The sequence below is a fragment of the Sabethes cyaneus genome, chromosome 2 (genome assembly GCF_943734655.1).
Source record: "Sabethes cyaneus chromosome 2, idSabCyanKW18_F2, whole genome shotgun sequence".
In the NCBI taxonomy this organism is placed as follows: Eukaryota; Metazoa; Arthropoda; class Insecta; order Diptera; family Culicidae; genus Sabethes; species Sabethes cyaneus.
In genome coordinates, this window is record NC_071354.1 from 53,563,855 (window position 1) to 53,583,070 (window position 19,216).

Here is a 19,216-nt window from a genome sequence, read left to right on the forward strand (position 1 = left end):
CCAGTATTTAAATCAGGGGACCGGCAGAACGTCAGAAATTATCGTGGCATCACTAGCCTATCAGCTGGCTCTAAACTATTTGAGATTGTAGTAAGTGGAGTTATTCTTTCGAAACATTATATCTCTACCTCGCAACATGGATTTGTGCCAGGTCGCTCCGTTTGCACCAACTTGCTTGAGTTTACATCGTCGTGTATCTCTCAAATGGAACGGAAAGCTCAAGTTGATGTCATTTACACTGATCTAAAAGCCGCTTTCGATCGTATTGATCATGGAATACTTTTGCGCAAAATTTCGCGACTTGGAGCTTGTTGCCGATTCGTCAAATGGTTGAGCTCGTACCTACGCGGTAGAGTCTTACGCGTTAAGCTTGGTACTTGTATATCTTCGCAATTTATTAATAATTCTGGAGTTCCACAAGGAAGCAACATGGGGCCATTACTATTCATGCTGTTTTTTAACGACGTCACTCTGTTATTAGCATCTGACTGTAAGTTAGTATACGCGGATGATTTAAAATTGTACTTGACAGTTCGAACTGTTGAAGATTGTCGCAGTTTGCAAACTTTGCTCGATAGTTTTGTTGACTGGTGCCGGAAAAATTGGCTCGTTATCAGCATCGCGAAATGTGAGGTTATGACATTTCACCGTATTTTGAAGCCAGTTTTATTCGATTATCATGTCGACGGACTAAAACGAAAAAGAGTCGACCATGTAAGTGACCTCGGTGTTCTTCTGGATCCTAAGCTCACATTTCACCTACACCACGCCGCCTTGATATCGAAAGCTACACGTCAGCTGGGCTTCATCTCCAAAATTGCGAGTGATTTTAAGGACCCACACTGCCTGAAAGCTCTTTATTGCTCCTTGGTCCGCCCATTACTGGAGAATTGCAACTTGGTTTGGTTTCCACATCAGTTGTCGTGGAATTTACGGATTGAACGAATCCAGAAAAGATTCGTCCGACTTGCACTGCGCGATCTCCCATGGCGAGACCCTGTTAACCTACCACCGTACCCTGATCGATGCAGTCTACTCGGTATCGACACGCTGGAGCGTCGTCGTAAAATGCACCAAGCAATATTTATAGCGAAACTGGTAAATGGCGATATTGAATCACCGACGCTGCTATCTCTCTTAAATTTCCGTGCCTCGCAACGTGCCCTTCGTTCAACTGGATTGCTAGAAACTGCCTACCATCGTACATCGTTTGGTTACCAGGAACCTATCACCGCTTGTATCAGGACTTTCGAAATGACTGAAGAATTATTTGATTTTAATGAACCAACACAGAGATACGTGACGAAATTGAAGAAATCGAATATTTTATAAATCTGACGCTTGTTAGTTGCATTTATTTAGGACTTTGTTCAGATAAATCTTTGAAATAAATAAATAATAATAATAATGAACCGCAGAGTTTTCAGAATCAGGAAAGCGAAAACCGCTACGGGCGGGTTTCCACGAGATATATGGCAGATTGAAGTCGCCCAATATGACTATTTCTTCAAGCGGTTGTGGTTGGTGTCATGCCTTGTGGGGGTGGATGGAAAGCTCTGAAGTAACATTGATATTGTATCACACAATTGTCCTAGCGTTTCTCCACGTTGAAGGGTTTTACCAATTCGATCCCATTTTATCAACAGCACATCTTTTCACTACACTTCCAATGAAACGGCAAACATATACGCATCCATACAGAATTAGGGGAAAAGTGTATAATGTACCCCCCTAAGAAAATGGATATATCTAAGTTATACTTCCCCAAATTAACGTTACAACGACGAGTGTATGTTGGTATTTGAACTGAAAATCAATTGCAATTGTTTATTTCAGTTAGTATTAACTGTAAGTTAGTAAAATAAATATAATAGGAATTATTTAATAAAGGCATCTAAATTTTGTGTTTCTCATCTGTGTGGGATAATGTGCCACACCTGCAATATAATGTGTCCAATGCGGTAACCTGTGACAGACCTACTTTATTTTGTAGAAAGTAAAATTATTTTCGTTGTTTTCAAACTATCGTATTTTAATATAACATAAACCTAGTTTCGGTCTTCTCGTGCACTTTCTTTTCTGCATGGAGCACATTATACTGCAGCTGTGATACTTTGCACCGCGTAGTTGATTTACCTGGAATTTGGACGCTGGTAATAAATTATTTTCACCACGGTTACTCTGCAACATTAATTGAAGTAAATAACGGCAATTGACTTCAACTTAGATCTGTTTACTTATGTTTATACCCACATTTGCAAGGGGGCAAACCACTGCAAGTGGAGCATATTGGCCTGCTTTTACTTATTTGACAAAATATTAAATGATAAAGCAAATTAAGTGTTTCATACCGTTTTTTTGCAGACGTATCTTTTTGAAGCTCACTTCACGCAATCGAATCGCAACAACCGGTTATTCACAGATTTCAACAAGAAAATAGCTTATGGAAATGACGCAAAAAATTACATCGGAAGCGGTTCAAAAACAAATATATTTTTGTTTTGTTTTTACAGCATGTAACAACTGTCATACTTGCATAGTAGGCTGATTCCGTCAAATGTTATGGTCGCTGGGTGGTTTCGCATTTCAATTTAGCTTATTTTGGGAAAAACGAAGGGGGAGGGGGGCAAATTGGCCAGGCTGGGCACACTCTACACACTAAAACTGTAGTGCACTTTTTCAACACAGATATCCAATTCGCCTAGGTTAAATCATCTTACCCTAAAGAATTTTAAGAGTGTTTTGACAAGAAACATCTGTCATTTTTCTGGCACATTTCCCAACACAGACATCAAATTAGACTAGGTTTAATCGCGTTCGTAAGGATTTTTTTTGGAACGAGCAGACTTTGTCACTCTTTCTGGCGTACTTCCCAAGCGAAGATTTCAAATTAATATAGGTTTAATCGCGGTGTTGAGAAATCTTGCTGAGGCGAAGAGTGTTTTATTTTGACTCGACTCTCAAGCACAGATATCAAATTGGTCTAGGTTCAACCGTCGCCAAGAATCTTTAACCTCTTGGGACGGGGAGATTTTGCCACTTTATTTTACTTAAAACACGTTTCACTATGATGGCGTCTTTTCCAACCAATCACGAAGAGAGGATTTGCAGTTAGATAATGCTTCATAATTTTCAATTTTTCAATAGTGCGTACTTTTAAATCAATGTGTTTCTTTATTGGGATTGTTGCGTAGAAGATTTTCCAATCGATCGACGCAAAAATATTGAAAATTGATCTCAAAACCGCCAAGCTTAGCGCTCAAAATCTGTCATGTTTTCGTGACGGTCACATTTTTAGATTTTTCAGAACGACACCCTACTTTCGTTACCTTCCTGTAAGACGTAGTCCTACATCATAGTCTGCTTATCACAAAAAAATGCCACATTATAATAAAATGTCATTTTCGGTTAGCACCTTCATATTTTGAAAATTTAAATAAAGCCTGGGGGTTCGACATTGGTACAAAAAGAAAATTAAGCGAGAATGTCAAATCTGTCCAGTTTTTCCAAAACATGGGCATCTGAACATTTTGTTTTAGTTCAACCGATACAACAGGAATTACGTTCCTTTTATACATTAAACTCGCCCCTGATTTATTGGTTTCCGCAATATATACCGAACCCTCGCGGTAGCAGCAGATTCGATTTTTCTATTAGGGCATGCTTAGCGCTGTTGAAAGCGGGAATATATCCTACTTGTTAATTTGCATTCAGTATATAACATTCTGGTTGTTCTTTTTAAATTTTTATTAATCCCACGCTGCAATTAGGTATGTCTCGCTACTTGCGTTTTTCTAGTGAGCGGGCGCAAGGTAGCACGCAGGCAGTATTCAGCAATTGCAATTGTGAGTATACGCTATTGAACCCCTCCATGGCCTGAAGAAATTAAAATAAATTCAAATTGAACTGTCTAGGAATGGCTCTAGGATACCCACCGCACGGAACATGTCTACATCACAATGAATGGCCGATGTACAGTGTGAACTCGTCCGGCGCTTGTGAATCACGTCGACCCTTCCAAAGCAATCACTTGAGCAGGGGTTGGCAATTTATGCTATCCTCTGCGGCACCACATTTGCGTACATACAGCCGGTCTGTCGTTCTCAATGTTGCGTCTATGTGCAACGTACCACGACGGTAAAATATTGAGAACAGCTACCCAGCCGCCAACTGCTTTACCAGAACGCTCATTTAGATAATAATATTTAATAACAAGAAAGTAATCAAATAAATTTCCTCAAACCTCGTGATCCCAGAAGTGATCCGACCCTGCTAGCGGGGATGTAGAACAATCTTCCCTTCTGTCGGAAACTAAATACCGGAGACGCAGTCTACGACGACGACGACGACGACGTAGCAGCGCGTGACTTATCAAAGCCCCCGAAGGAAGCCGCGATTGCTTGCCGCAGGGGCATACCTAGTTGCGCTGCGAATCGGGCGCCGAAGTGTGCCAGCAATTGTAAAATGAGTAAAAGCCACAAATTTGATCCAATTAAAAATCAGATTCTGATGGAAATGAGGAAGCAAATCAACGTCATATGTTGATGAGCTGTTGCAGGAGAGCGATAGGGCAGGGTACCGGTGCGGTGTAGCGGCTGCCGTTTGCCACATTGTTATGATGTGTTGCGAGTGATGTGAAATTGTGACACGGTGCCGTGACGGGGGGTGAATGGAAACAGGAACAACTACGATGATGGGAGGGGGTTGAGCGGTTGACGATTAATCAACCGAAAGTAAAGTAACGAAGCCGGGATAAATTATGCCGTGGCTTGGTGTTCGGTTGAAAAGTAGTATTTCTGGTAAGCGCGCAAAGCTTGACGGGTGCCATTTAAAATAATAACCAATTTGTCAGAACGGAGGTAATTAGATGATGCTAGGGCACCGGGGGGAATTGTTTACGTTCGGGCTTCAAACGTTGCCGTGGTAGAAGTAAATCACTTACTTTGGGAGAGATGTTGTAGATTAAATTGGACAAGTCTGAGCGAGCGAGAACTTGGCTTAGAAAGATTGTGTTTCAACAGTCGAAATTAACTCGTCAATTTTTGGTACAAAACCAGCTAAAAATTACAATTGTTGTATTATGATCAAAAAGTTAGTAAAAAGGTAAAAAAGTTTATTTTTATCAGTGTGATAGACTTCAAGACTAATGAAAATCATTTAGTAGTCAAGAAGTCTGTCAGTGATGAACGCTCAAATCGAACGACACATAATGAGTTTACAAATAAGCTCAACTACAATACAAAGTTCAACGAAGCATGACGTAAAAAAAGTATGCCGGTTTATTTCCACCGGATGAAAAATCTGAAAAGCCATTACCAGCCGGTTGAAAAGTACCATCAAAGGCTATCAATCATTTACGGCGCTAGAGCTTTCCATAATCGAAAGGTCGACGTTTGATGTCACTCGGCGAAAATGAACGCACCGGACGAGTCGACGAGTCTTTTGAAATCATTCCAATCGAGACTAATCCTTTTCATCGCAAATTTACACTCGAGCAATAAATCATGCCTGCAGCACTTTTCCGGTAACGCGACCGAAAGGCTCCCTGTTCATTTATCACATTGCGGCCAAGCCGTTTTCCATGGTCCGGCGACCGGAGGCGGCACATAATAAAAATAATTAGGTGCGATGAAATTAATTGCCCAAAAAGACTTAATGATAAGAAAATCGGCTACGTTTAGCGGAAACAAATGTCTTTCGGGCCCGGTGCGATAAACATGAAAAAGGTTTACAACCGGCACCAACTTGTTTTCCACCAAAACGGATACCACAACAAAATCCCCAACCGCTGCCAGATGTATACACCGCAGGCAAGTCATAAATTAGCATATACTATGAATCAAACTGTGGAAAGCATTGTTACTTAGGTCAGGTCTGGGGGGAACCGAATTTAAACGCTTTATATTCAGGTGCCCTTCTTCACTGTTTGTCAAATGGTGAAAAAGGCAATAATTTCCGCCGCTGTTCATGTTGTGAACTACATCCCAATAGGTAGGCCAGAAAACAACCCGTTGGAAATAGATTCGAGCTGCTTCCACGCGATGGTCGGACTCTACAATCGCAGATTTTTTGGGCACCCTACCCCGACCGACAGAACGCACATTGAGTTGAGGGTTGGTTCTTGTGCAGAGAAAAAAAAAAGAATAAAAAACAACAAACCCGAAGCGATTTTTCAGCTTGCCCATTTGGACAGAAAGTTTCCGGTTCGAAACAGCAGAGGCAGGAAAAAGCAATACATCAAATTTTATTACACAGCATCCAGCAAGCCAATGAGCGCGAGTCTGCCACATATCTACACTTATGACAAGCATTATTGATATAAATTGAAATAGACGTACGTGCGGTGGCAGGATAATTGTGCAGCCCGGATGACCCCTTTCGGTTGCGAACTGCGCCCGGGAAACGCCAACGGCGGAGGACACCCAGGACGGCACACGGGAGGGCACCCACCATTGGTTGGTGAAAATTTACACCAAAAAGTGAAAATATTTCGAACCATTAAAGTCATTATAGTAATAAATTTTGATTAAATTAATAGCTTTTTATTGCCGCCCGGCACAGTACAGGTTGGATTTTTACTGGGCTTCAGGCATGTCTGTTGTTGTAACTCAACGCTATTTCGACGTTTAATGATTTGCATAAAAATATGCTTTTGACCGATGTGAACGATAACGCAGCAGCAAGGGGACAGCACGTAATAGCGAAAGAAAATTATCGGAGGTTTCTGACAAAGATGATGTGGAATCCCCCTGCATTTTGTTGGTTCCCCTGGATGCTGTTATCTCTTTGAAAGGTACTATTTCATATAGATTAACCGTGACGAACAATTGCAGAATTAGAAAATACAATAGCAGAGAAAGTGGAGACAGTTGGTATATAAATTTATTTTTTTGGCAAAAATGGATGCTGTAAATGTGCTTATTGTGATACTACAACACAGGATTTGAGACCGTAACACGTAATCAGCTTTAGCAAAATTTGACATAATACAGAGGTTGAATATGAGGTTAAAATCAGCTTTCAAAATTTATTGAACACCATGCCGATTTACTTCCGGTATATCTTCAACTCCTTACACCTTGTATACAACAGACAGAACAGACAGGTGCGACAGAAAAAAATGTGAAAATTTATGGTATATCATTCGAATCCCATTTTGAACTACTTTAAGGTGAAACGGAACTAAATCCCAACATGACCGAAAAAATGGCGTCCATGTGTGGATATGGGTACCCTCGATTCGGTCAAGTTGGAATTCAGTACCGTTTCACCTTAAGCAATAATATAAACATTTTGGAGTTCAGTTCAATTCTTTTTTAGGTCGTTTCAAACAAATTTACTTGATTTGTCCTCCATGTTTGTCAATGTCATCCTCAAGACGACGCCGGAAGTTCAAATACGCCTTTCGAACATAGTCCTTCGACATCAACTGCCATTATGACAGACTTCATCAGGGTCTTCTCACTAGAGTCAGATGTTTTGCAGGTTTGTTCTTCAATATACGGTCAAACGCACGCTAGCGAACCACAAATCTTTCGGCCAAAACGTCATGTTTTCCATCAGCCATCGTTGAGTCCGATTTGACGTTAGACGAAATACCGGTATACAGGGTAAGTTGCTGCTTCGTCGTAATTACACATTCCCGTCCTATCCAACACAAATTATTAAAAATATCACGGTTTTTTATGACACACAATACAAAATTAGTTATTCCCTAATATTTTAGTTTGTTGATTATCATACGCGATCAATCAAAGTGAGCTGAGACCTATTTAAATGCTTTTTTGCATTAAAGAATTCCTAGCAGCCAAATTTCCTACGTTTTTTCGTGCGACAAAGAAAAAACTGTCGACTAATCGTTTCAATTTCCGTCATTCACAAAATGAAAATAACTCACTCAACGTATTGTCGTTGCTCTGCAGCCGAGAAAACTTGCATGACCAGCAGAAATTTTTGCAGAATAACATTTGTCACGCCGTCCTACACAAATACATGCACCTTCATTTCGTAAACATTGTTGTAGGTTTAGTGCGGACGATGACAAATTTTGATGGACGGATTTTAAAACGGTACGACGAATTTAGGAAAAAAAAGTCAGTTGCTCAATTTCAATAAAATGCTTTATTAATCGCTTTTTAGTGAATTCTAAGTGCAGGGATTGAAAGGTAAGTGTGTTTGAGCCAAATTACCACAAAAACTTTTGGAGTATTCATTAAAAACATCCAAGAAATGATGAAAATCAAAGTGGCTGTACTTACTACGACGGGAATTAGAAACAAAACCCGCTTCGGTATTGATAATCAATAGAGGCAGGCAGCATTTTCAAACCGTTGGAGACCACCAAACCAAACGTCATGACACCAGCTGGTTGGTTTAGAACTTAAGTAATCGTAGGATAGCAGATCTTTTTTACGTAGGGTAAATTGCCAATTGTTGCATAGCTGAGCACTTGTTTAGAGCAATTCGATGATTTTGAAAAAATGAAAGCAAATTGTTTTTGATAAAACCTAATACATAGACTAATATAAAATTAGTTCCCATAGTTATCTATACGGAATTTCTTGCGACAACCGTGTAAAATACGTTTTTTGTATAGCAACTCTGGACCCAATTATTGCGCACCAAATTAATCTCCAAATCTTATTATTGCACACCTCACGCCCAATTGTTGCACAGCTTTTGTTTTAGCTTTTCCTGTATATTTCAATTGCCAAATTGATTTATCTGTGGACAAAATTAGTCACATTACCTTCATATCTATTAGGGACCTGCAAACCTCGCAATAAACGGTGAAAAATAGGAAAAATCGTGAGGCGAAAAACATCGGCTTCTACCGCTTTCGTTGATAAACAAAAAGCAACACCAAACAGCAGTGAACTGTTACATTACATATGCGATGGAAAATTAAATTGGTTAGGACGTGTGCAATGAAATTGGAATAAGTGTTCCAATGGGTTGTTCCAATTATTGATCTTACGAAATTATCGGTTTTTTGTGGCTTTTATTGAGTATAGATAATTTCTATCAATGCTACGAACCCCACCGAACTAGTGTAATTGCATCTAACGTTCGGTGAAAGCTTATTTTGTAAACCACCATTCTTAAGGATTGTGACAAAAAATCGTCTAGTGAAGGTGAAACTGGAACACACGTAAGAAAACTTATTATTACGCTTAAAAATCACGTTGATAGTAATATTCTGACGGGTACTGTTGCACCAAAAATCAACTCGCGCTACATTTAAATGGTTATTAGAGCATTAAGAAATATTGCGAATTTGCAAATGGACACTGATATACTACAGTACTCGCATGCTCGCTAAAAGTTTAGAATATATAATCTTTCAAGTTATCATTTATTTTACAATAAAAATCGAACAATATATATTTCTCACAATCGATTTCGTAATGTATTGATGAAAAAATCTGTGGCGCCATGTTTGAAACACTGAAAGAAATGTTCATTAATATTTTTGTAATTTTTTCAATTTTTTTTACTGTGAAATTGTAAAAATTGCATGAAATTTCAAATACAAACACAATTCTTATTTCAAAAGCACTGCCAGCCATTATAAATTACTAGTAGTGTAAGCAGTGTGTTGGTTTAGAAACCTATTGACGTATTCCTGAACTACATATAAGAGCAATTTTAATATTGAACTTTTCAAAAGAAAATTTGACCCTATCCACATTTTCTAAAAATCTAAAAAAAGCATATTATTTATACATTTGATTAAACAATTTTTTGATAAAAAAAATAAGCGGCGCCATCTTTGGAACACTGAAAAAATGCTCTTGAAAACTTTTTCGATTTTTTTACTGTGATATTCGCATCGGAAAATTTCCAAAAAACAATGGAAATGTGTCCTGCAGTGAGTATAACATCTGTGATTTTTTTCAAATTTTTATGATAATTGGTTTTGGAGAAAACTGCGAAAAATGAAATTCACTTTAGCCGCCATTACTGATTCAAGATGGCGTCTAATGATCTAAAAATTTGCCAAAATGCTTCTCAGGTCAAGTACTTTGTTTGAATCATTGCATTATTTAATTAGGTTTGGGGGCATTTTTTGTATGGAAAACCGGCTAGACCCTAACCCTAATTAATGTATTTATCGCCAAAATTCCGGTCGAATAGGTCAACAACTCCAGAGCTCAACGTTCCAATATTAGAGGCCTTTTTGCATTAAATTTGAAATTAGCAGACGGGATGTGTGTTCCAGTCTGGGCCCCGCGAGAAATTTAAACTGCATTTTAAATTAAAATTAAGATTGAACTTTAGATTTGACATTAGAATAGCATTTGGATTTGAATTCGAACCAACCGTTTTATTAAAAATTGGACCCAATTGAACTAAAAATTGAATTCAAACTGGACCTGAATTAGAAGTTGAAATTTGGACTTTGAATCGAGCAGAAATTGGCATTAAATTAGGCTAGATGTTGAGCTGAAAGCTGAAATTGTAATGAACATCGGATATGAAATTAGACTTGAAATTGGAATTAAATTCGACTTGAGATTGTTTTAAAATGGGACAATAAATTGGGCTTGAAATTGGACCACGGTTGAACTTCAAATTGTACTTAAAATTCGGCGTGAAATTGCACTTAGAATTAGTCTTGGAATTGGATTCAATTGGAAATTGGACTTAAAATGGGACATTAAATTGGACATGAAATCAGACTTACAATGGGCTTTGAATTTGAACTTGAAATTTGATTTGAAATTATTGCAAAAATGCTTGACATTTGCTCGCAATTGGATATGCAATTCGAACTCAATGGTATTTGAAAATGCACTTGAAAATAGACTTAAAATCGGTGGTGAAATAGAAATTTAAGTAGACTAGAAATTGGCTTTAAAATGAGACACTGAAAGCAGCCCTCAATTGAATTTTGAATTGCAACTAAAATTAAAATTGTATTTGGCCTTAAAATCGGACATTAAATTACACTTGAAATTGAACCTAAAATCGGAGATGAAATTGGAACTAAATTAGATTCGGAATTTGATTTTGAAATTAAATTGGACAGACCAAATTATACTTAAGATCAGAAGTAAAAATGAAATTCAATTAGACCCGGAATTGGACATAGAATGGAACATCAAATTGGACATGATATCAGACTTAAATATACTTTGAAATTGAACTTGAAATTTGATTTGAAATTGGACTGGGAATTGAACATGAAATTGGGCTTAAAGTTGGACTTGAATTAGACTATAAATTGACTTTAAAATGGGACATTGAAATTGGACCTGAAATTGAACTCCTTATCGTAAATGGAAATTTACTTAGATTGGACTCGAAATTAAAACTAAAATTGAACTTGAATGAGAATCTATTTTAACGCGATTGATTTTCTTATCACACATTATTCAATACCGCGCTATTGAATTCACAACTCCGGACTTCCCGGTTGGATATTGAGAAATTATTTCTTTGTACATTGCATTTTTTATATGTGTCCCAGTGTATCCCAGCCCGGTAGAAGGAGCACTTCCAGCTGTTGTTGAATGGAGTAGTAAACACGAAGTTCAGCCGAAATAGCATCCTAGCTGAACTTCTTAAAGCGGGGAGTGACCTTCTGTACGAAGCAATCCACCGAATCATTTTCAGGATCTGGGAGGAAGAACAAATGCCGGAGTAGTGGTTGAATGACCTCATTTGCTCTATTTTCAAAAAAGGATATCGACTCGAGTGTAATAACTATCGAGGCTTTACATTGCTCAATTTTGCCTACAAGGTGCTTTCCCGTATCCTGTTCTGCAGACTGAGACCGTTAGCGGAGTCCTTTGTCGGCGAGTATCAAGCTGGTTTTCGTGAGGGTCGCTCCACGATGGATCAGATGTTTACCCGGCAAGTTCCGAGAGTACAACTTGTACTTGTGTACGATTCAGTCAAACGAAAAGAGCTGTGGCAGATAGTGCTAGACCATGGTTTTCCAAAGAAACTAATTACGCTGATTCGTGCGACGCTGGAAGGGTCAAAATCATTCGTCAGAATAGCGCTCTCGTGGCATTGGATGGACTGAAGCCAGGGGATGTACTCTCTAACCTGTTGCTCAACATTGGCGTGGAACCTGCAATACAAAAAGTAAACGTGGAAAGAAACGGAACTATCATCAAGAAATCTCACATGATTCTTGGTTTTGCGGATGACGTCGATATCATCGGAATCAGCCGTAGAGCAGGGGAAGAGGCCTTTGGGCATTTTAAACGGGAAGCAGTGAGATTGGGACTTACCATTAACACCGCCAAAACGAAGTACATGGTTGCTGGCAGGGAACGTGGGAGTCCAAGCGGTGTTGGTGCGAGATTTCTACATATTACGAACCTATATTACTAGCTGCACAGTTGTTACAAACCAGTTGTAGCAACCAGTTTATGACTAATTTCAGTCATAAATATGTTTCTACAACCATGCGAAAAGTATGCTGCTTGGGTAGCCAGCTGAAGTCTCGTAGTTTGGAAATTCAAAACACTAATCCTCTAGGTGGCCTTGTACGGGCATGAATCATGGGCGCTAAAGGAATCTGACCGACGAGTGCTTGAGGGTTTGAGCCTCAAATTCTGCGATCAATGGGAAGTAAAATACGAAGTGCCCTGTCAGTCGTTGCCATCCAGGGTGAGATAGGTCTCGTCATCCATCACCACCGCTACGTCGCGATTCGTCGGCAAAATCGTTTTGACCATCTTATTCAGCCGCTTCCTGACATGTACGTCCATGTACGCCAGGTACTTTTTCACTGTTTGGTCGGTTGCACCGACCCCCCGGCGAAGCGCACGCAGCAATGTTGCCGCTTTTCCCTCGGTCTTTCTCTTCAGCATCCTTTGGAGCTGCTTGTCGCTCAGGGTCGTCGGCCGTCCGGATGTTCTTTCGATGCTCTGATTGTTGTTCAATAGTGCTAAGCTATTATAGATGCCGTACCGTTCTTTGAACGCGCACACTTTATGCATACGTTAGGTCCACTCTACCGAGTCTAGGGCTGTCACCTTAGCTGTAGCACTGATCCAACACGTTTCTTAATTCAGCCACCCACTCTGGGTCAGCCGCAGTTTTAAGCCGCGCCTATCCTGTAGTACAAACGCACACTTGGTTGAGGAATCGTCACACCATCAATAGCCGCTCAAGGCTGCTTTTTTCCTGTTGGTGTAAGACTTTAGATTCCACCGGGGTTGGTTAATTGACCCAAGGCTTTGCTTTACGTTTTTCAAGCGTACGCTAGCGAACGGATTTTTCATTTCTTCCATTTTTTTTCCAACAATTTTGGATACCTCCTTCTCTTAAGTCTTATTCGAAATTTGCAATGGAAACCAGTGCTTTAAAATGTATTTTTAAAAAGTCTAGACTCGTAACAGTTTGTAAGATTCATCGTCTTTGGTACGAGTTCGACTTCATTGGCTTTGTACCAGGCTAGCCATGGCCCAAAGAGTACGAATACATTATGTTTCCGAATCATGGGCAGGCGCTGGTCCACTCTGAAACGGTCGAAAACCACATGTGTGCTTGTGGAAATTAAAGTTTTATAAAATCAAATCAAAATTTCGTTTCTGGAGTTTTGATAGGCCACCTGGGCTGGCGATAAGGTATATTTCTTTTACTGTCATGCCAGTTGAAGAATGTTCAAATCTAGCCTGGTGTCGGGAATACGATCAGAATACTTATTTATGACACTAACAATTCACTATCTTGTCTAAATAATAAAATAAGAGGAATGTTCTAAACCCCAATATGGCGCTGTTGTACTATGTAGACTAAAATGTATATGTGTTTTGATCTCGGTGCAAGCAACGTGTTTTTGTAGAAGCCGAATTTATTAAACAACATTAGCCAACAAAATCTAGCCAATCTGTGTTGTATTTTCTGGCCATAAATATAGCTTAATATGCAGTAAATAATTAACAGAGTCGTCATAAACGCCGTCAACCTTTTTTTCGCTACAAATTTAAATTACCGCTTGATTAATGTGGACTAGTGTAACTGTTATCGTGTTATACATCATTCCACATTCCACATACCACTAGCTGCAGCACCATTCGATTCGATATGGACTTGCCTGGTGGTCACCTTCACAATTATAATTCTCAACAACAACAACCAATTTGCCAGTCCGGCACTGGCAGTTTTTTGTCCGGGTCAATCACATCACAGCGGAACCTATTCCCTCGTTGCAGCACAAAATACAACACCGATAAATATCAAGACTCTAAATTATTTAAATTTATGACTGGTTTTTTGTTCGCCCGCACTATTGTTTGTCCTCCCAGGAGCGACGAGCGGGTTTTGTCCGTGGTGACGAGATTGACCGCATCGGATTTTCCCCATGTACAAGAATGGCTTCAAACTATGTGCACAATGCCGTACCTAGACTGACTGGACAGATTAAAGCATGAAATAGTAACATACAATTTTATCTTTTATTAACCATCTTAATGAATTTAAATTGCTACCAGCCCCTGCGGTGGGTGGATCGGCTGGCTACCGCAGAGTCCTGTACGACCGTGTATCGTCCGGGAAAATGGGACAGAAATTCACTTGCCGCAGCCACGGGCGTTAGGCAAGGTTGTTATTCTGTCTCTCTCGTAACGTGGCTGGCAATGCACTGTGCTGTGATGAAAAACGAAATTTATTTCTTCAGTAGAAGCATAGAAAAATTGATCTCACTAAACCATGCATTATGGTAATTCTTTACTGTTCTGTGCCAGTGAATCGTACTAGCACCTGATTCATTGGGCAGCAGCTAGATAAATTCTATAGCGCATTTTGAAATAAAAACCAACTGAGATCATTAAATCTGTTTGACGTAAATGTTACCGGAAATGGGAAAAGTCACAGTGAGCTTATACAAGAGCTTACGGATACTTTTTTTTTCAATACTCCTCTGTCTCTACGAACGGAAGTCTCACTTTATGTGAACTTTATGACGAAATCTTTAGCTGAAGGAGGCCGTTTACTCCAACGAATGCACATAAAGCAATAAAAGTGGAACTATAAAACGAGGGCGAAAGGCCGTTTTGGGTCGGTTTTTCTCGAACCCGAAGGGGGTGGGTAAAGGTTATTTTGCCTTCGCCTTCGAGAAAAGTCGACCCTTCAGCCAGCCACTTGTAAGGGTTGAAACAATGGCCAAAGTGAAATTGAGGAGAAACGAACATGTAATCAAATCGAGACGATGACTGCTGGCAACGTAGAGCTCGACCATGTTGTCTTACGAGTGTTCCCAGTGCCCATAAACGGGAAAGTTAGTGAATAATTTAAATTGATATGGAGCATCCTAAGGCTGATGGCACGGTATAGGCGACAGCTAGCGAATAAGGCTTTTGAAGGATGTTGTCCTACGCTCGCAACACACCGGCGAACCCGGTGAAGAAGCGGTGCTCGGGTAGTAATACATACGAGGGCTGCATTTAAATGACCCATTTAGGAATTGAAATTTATTACATTGTGTCTGTGTTTGTCATTGCAGCGCGCCTGCCCGGCGGCGTTTATGGTTATTGCCGAGTGGCTGGAAACCGGAAGCGGTGGTCCTCCCGGTCGTTTGGCAATGAAGATATTCATAAAGAAGCTGTTAACATACGATCAGTACCTTGATAATCATGGGTTGGCGAGCTTCCAGTGAATTATGGCAGCTAAGAAGATGAGCTCTCGAAGAGCTGTAAATATTCAATGACCTGCAAGTCGATGGAGAGTTGATGTTAAAAAATATTAAAATTATAGTATAACGAGAGACCGTCTATAACAATTGAATTATGGCTTGTTGTTTAACTATACATACTCGATATAATATTGGCATAATAATTTGGGAACAAAATGCTCAGAAAACCACTAAAGTAATGTTTGAAAAATCGACCAAACCTCTATGAAATTACTCAGCATAAACACGGCGTGTCCCCTTTTTGTGCGCTGGCAATAGCATCGCATCTATTGTTGGCCACGGGAGCATAGCTCAAAGAACACCACTCGAAAAAGCTAAATGAAGGGAATAATCCAATTTGTACATGAAACCGCAAAACTATTGTTAGCCTGCCCTGGGCCGGCGGACCAACAATGCTTGCAATAAATATTGCACAGATTTTATTATGGCTCGCCATGAGCATAAACAGAGCATACACAATAAAAAATAGAATCAAATCCAGATTGAGCACATTGCTGGCGCTGCTGCTTTCGGCGCACCGCTAGCCCTCGCTCTCGCTTCCCCATCGGAAAATGCAATCATGCCCTCATCTACGTCGTTGCCGTAGTTCGGATGCTAATGGCGAACAATCTCAAATCCCCTAATTTCATTGCGTCCAGACGGGCAGGGCCAGCGAGCGATCGGCAGCAATAAATGCAATAAAAAAGTAAATAGAATAAATTGATTTCAATCAGTCACAATAAAAATCAAATCTGGCGTCGCCTCATTGACTGCGCAAAGCTTGATCGGGTGTGCGGTGGTTGCGTGATGTCCTTTAAGTTAGGAGGCAGTAAGCGAAGCGGATGCTAGCAGACTATTTGGATTCATCTATAGATCATTATAGATTGTCTGTGAAATTGGGTATTCCGCTATTCATTTGGGTATTGGCTATTCAGCGGTAAAAGTGGCCAGCAAGGTCAAATAAGATTTAACTGCCAATAAGGAGTATTCTTGTTTGGCATGGTTCGTTAAAATTCCCGGCCAGAGCGCCACCTGTCGAGGTTTTCCGTCGGATGTTGTTTCATGTCATTTAAAATGTATTCACTATGTATGAGAAAAAATAGGATAAACTATTTAACTAACCAGTAGAAAATGAAATAAATGAAGAGTTTTTTGCTTTTAGTCACTGGATTTTTTTTAAGAAATACTCAAATATTTAAACTCTTGTCAAAATCTGCGATCAATTAAAAAATTTAGACATGACATTTAACGTTTGAATGTAAATTCACCCATAAGATGATTTTATTTTCCTGGATCCAAAGATAATTCGTGCGAAGTGAGCGAAATTTCTTTCCACAAAATGTCACACGTCATGAACGGTAGATAAATTCCTCCACAACTTCATTTTGATTCCCATCTAGCTTCACCTCGGCATCAACACCATTTGTACTCATACGTTTCCTGCTGGTACCCTCTCCCAATTTCGAGTCTCAATTTCGCAGCTTCCAATTTGAAAAGCCCAAAGACCTCCTTCACTGCTTTGCGGTTGATTTCAATGACATCGACGTCATCCGCTAAACCACGAAGCATGTGAGATCTCGTGATGATAGCGCCGTTTACTTCCATGCTTGCTCTTCATATTACACCTTCCAAGGCAATAATGTTGGTTAGTAAGAACAACCCCTTATTGTAGCCCATCTAACTTCAGCATCGAACCAATCAGCCAATTTAGTATCGTCGGAAAACCATGTTCCAGCATTATCTGCTATAGCACACTTCATTGACTGAATCATACGCAGCTTTGAAGCCAACAAACAGATGATGAGACTGCAAGTTGTATTCTCGGAACTTATCTTGTAATTGGTGCAGGGCACACATCTGATCCATTGAGGAGGGGTTGTTCTTGTGTATAACAGTGACCACGTTGGCTTCGTACCGCTCCAGGACGCTTCTGTAGACACTCTTTGAGGTAGATCTGCCCGTTTACAGTCCCGAAAAACTGACAGCGATTAAATACAGCAATACACTCTAAAGTACTTCTACATACATTTTCAAGATAAAATACCCAAATGGATAATTTTTTACAGCGTTTTTCCGTGATGCAACTTGATGTGGGACAACCTTTGAACGATCGGTCTCCTGGTTTCGTGTTGCTGAATGAACCTACAGAACGTCTGCTTGCAGAATATTTTGTTTAATGTAAAACACGAGTGATTTTTGAGTCCTTAAAAAATGTTGGTTTAGCAACGCCAGTATGAGGTAGCGTGCTGCTCGAGACAAAATTGCTGATACCCCATTAGAAACGCCAGAGCCAAAAACAGACATATCTCTTCAAAATACTATTAGGGTGTTTCAAACAAAACCGTCAAGCGAATTTTGTCTGCAAGCTAACGACCTTAAAGTTTTAAAATCATGAATTTTCTGACATTTTAAGCTACAAATTACGTAAATCAAACAACAATTACTCAATATCAATTTCCACTCTCTTCCAGCAGGCAGGTTGAGCGACCTAGTTACGTGGTAAGTCGATCAATTCAACTAACGACCCTATTTACAATTCGAATTGATTCTATAAACTTTGGAATGATGCAAAGGAATGATGCAAAAGAATGATGGCTTAAATCAGATCCAGCACGGTCGGAGAGCAATAAGTATATGTATTGAGTTGAGCATATCTTCATAGATGAATGATTCGTCCTAGCTTCGGCTGGACATATACTAAAAATGGAACGATACAGAGAAGATTAGCATGGCCCTGCGCAAGGATGACACGCAAAATCGTGAAGCGTTCCGCATTTTCGGCTGGCAAATGAGTGAACATGTACAAATATATCACCTCTGTTTTCTAACTCCTATCTCTGCCTCCACGAGGTGCCGGCTGGGGTACGGCAGCCAAAGTTGCGCACCTGGTGGTACACAACCTTGGTTGTCGTACGCAGACAGAGAAGGTGGAACATTCGCCGTGTGGTTTCCGGCTACCTAATCATGCAGTTCGGCGCCGGTTTTTCGGGGGGCGTGGCTGCGGGGTGTGGGCACACCGGGAGAGAGATATTTTCTCAGCTGGCTTAGCACAAAGAGAGAGAGAGAGCGACTCTCAATCGGTCTGTTTTACACAACCTGCAGTTATGCCCTTTGGCGGTTGGTGCCGAACTGTACGTTTGGGCAAAAATTGAGCCACGGGACCTGATCCTGCCGTGAGAGTCGGCAAATCAGGAGCCCCTAAGTCAAGGTCTAACTCCGTGCCGATGACTGAATGACTGGAGCGGTGAAAACATGCCAGTCGCGAACGGAGTGCTTAAGGCATTTTTTTATTCAACAGCTTGCTTGGATTTAGCGTTACAGTCAGACACAAGGAAACTATATATATATATATATATATATATATATATAGTAATAATTGTCCAACTTTCATACGAGCTGGTAGAGAGGAAGTGTTAGATATAACACTCTGCTCTAACAGGATCAGTCATGAGTTGGCGCAATGGCATGTTTCAAATGAGACACCAATATCTGATCATTGCTTTATATATTTTGATCATTTGGGTGTCTCCTTGAACGCTGCAACCTTTCGCAATCCAAGATTTTCTGACTGGGAACTCTTTG

At 40.1% G+C, this 19,216-nt stretch overlaps 1 non-coding gene across 1 annotated transcript; it reads left to right on the forward strand.

Moving 5' to 3' along the window:
- The first annotated feature begins 18,307 nt into the window (after positions 1-18,307).
- LOC128739019 (U6 spliceosomal RNA) lies at positions 18,308-18,413 on the forward strand. The gene has a single exon (XR_008412164.1). It is a non-coding gene; the product is annotated as a U6 spliceosomal RNA (small nuclear RNA).
- Positions 18,414-19,216: the final 803 nt, after the last annotated feature.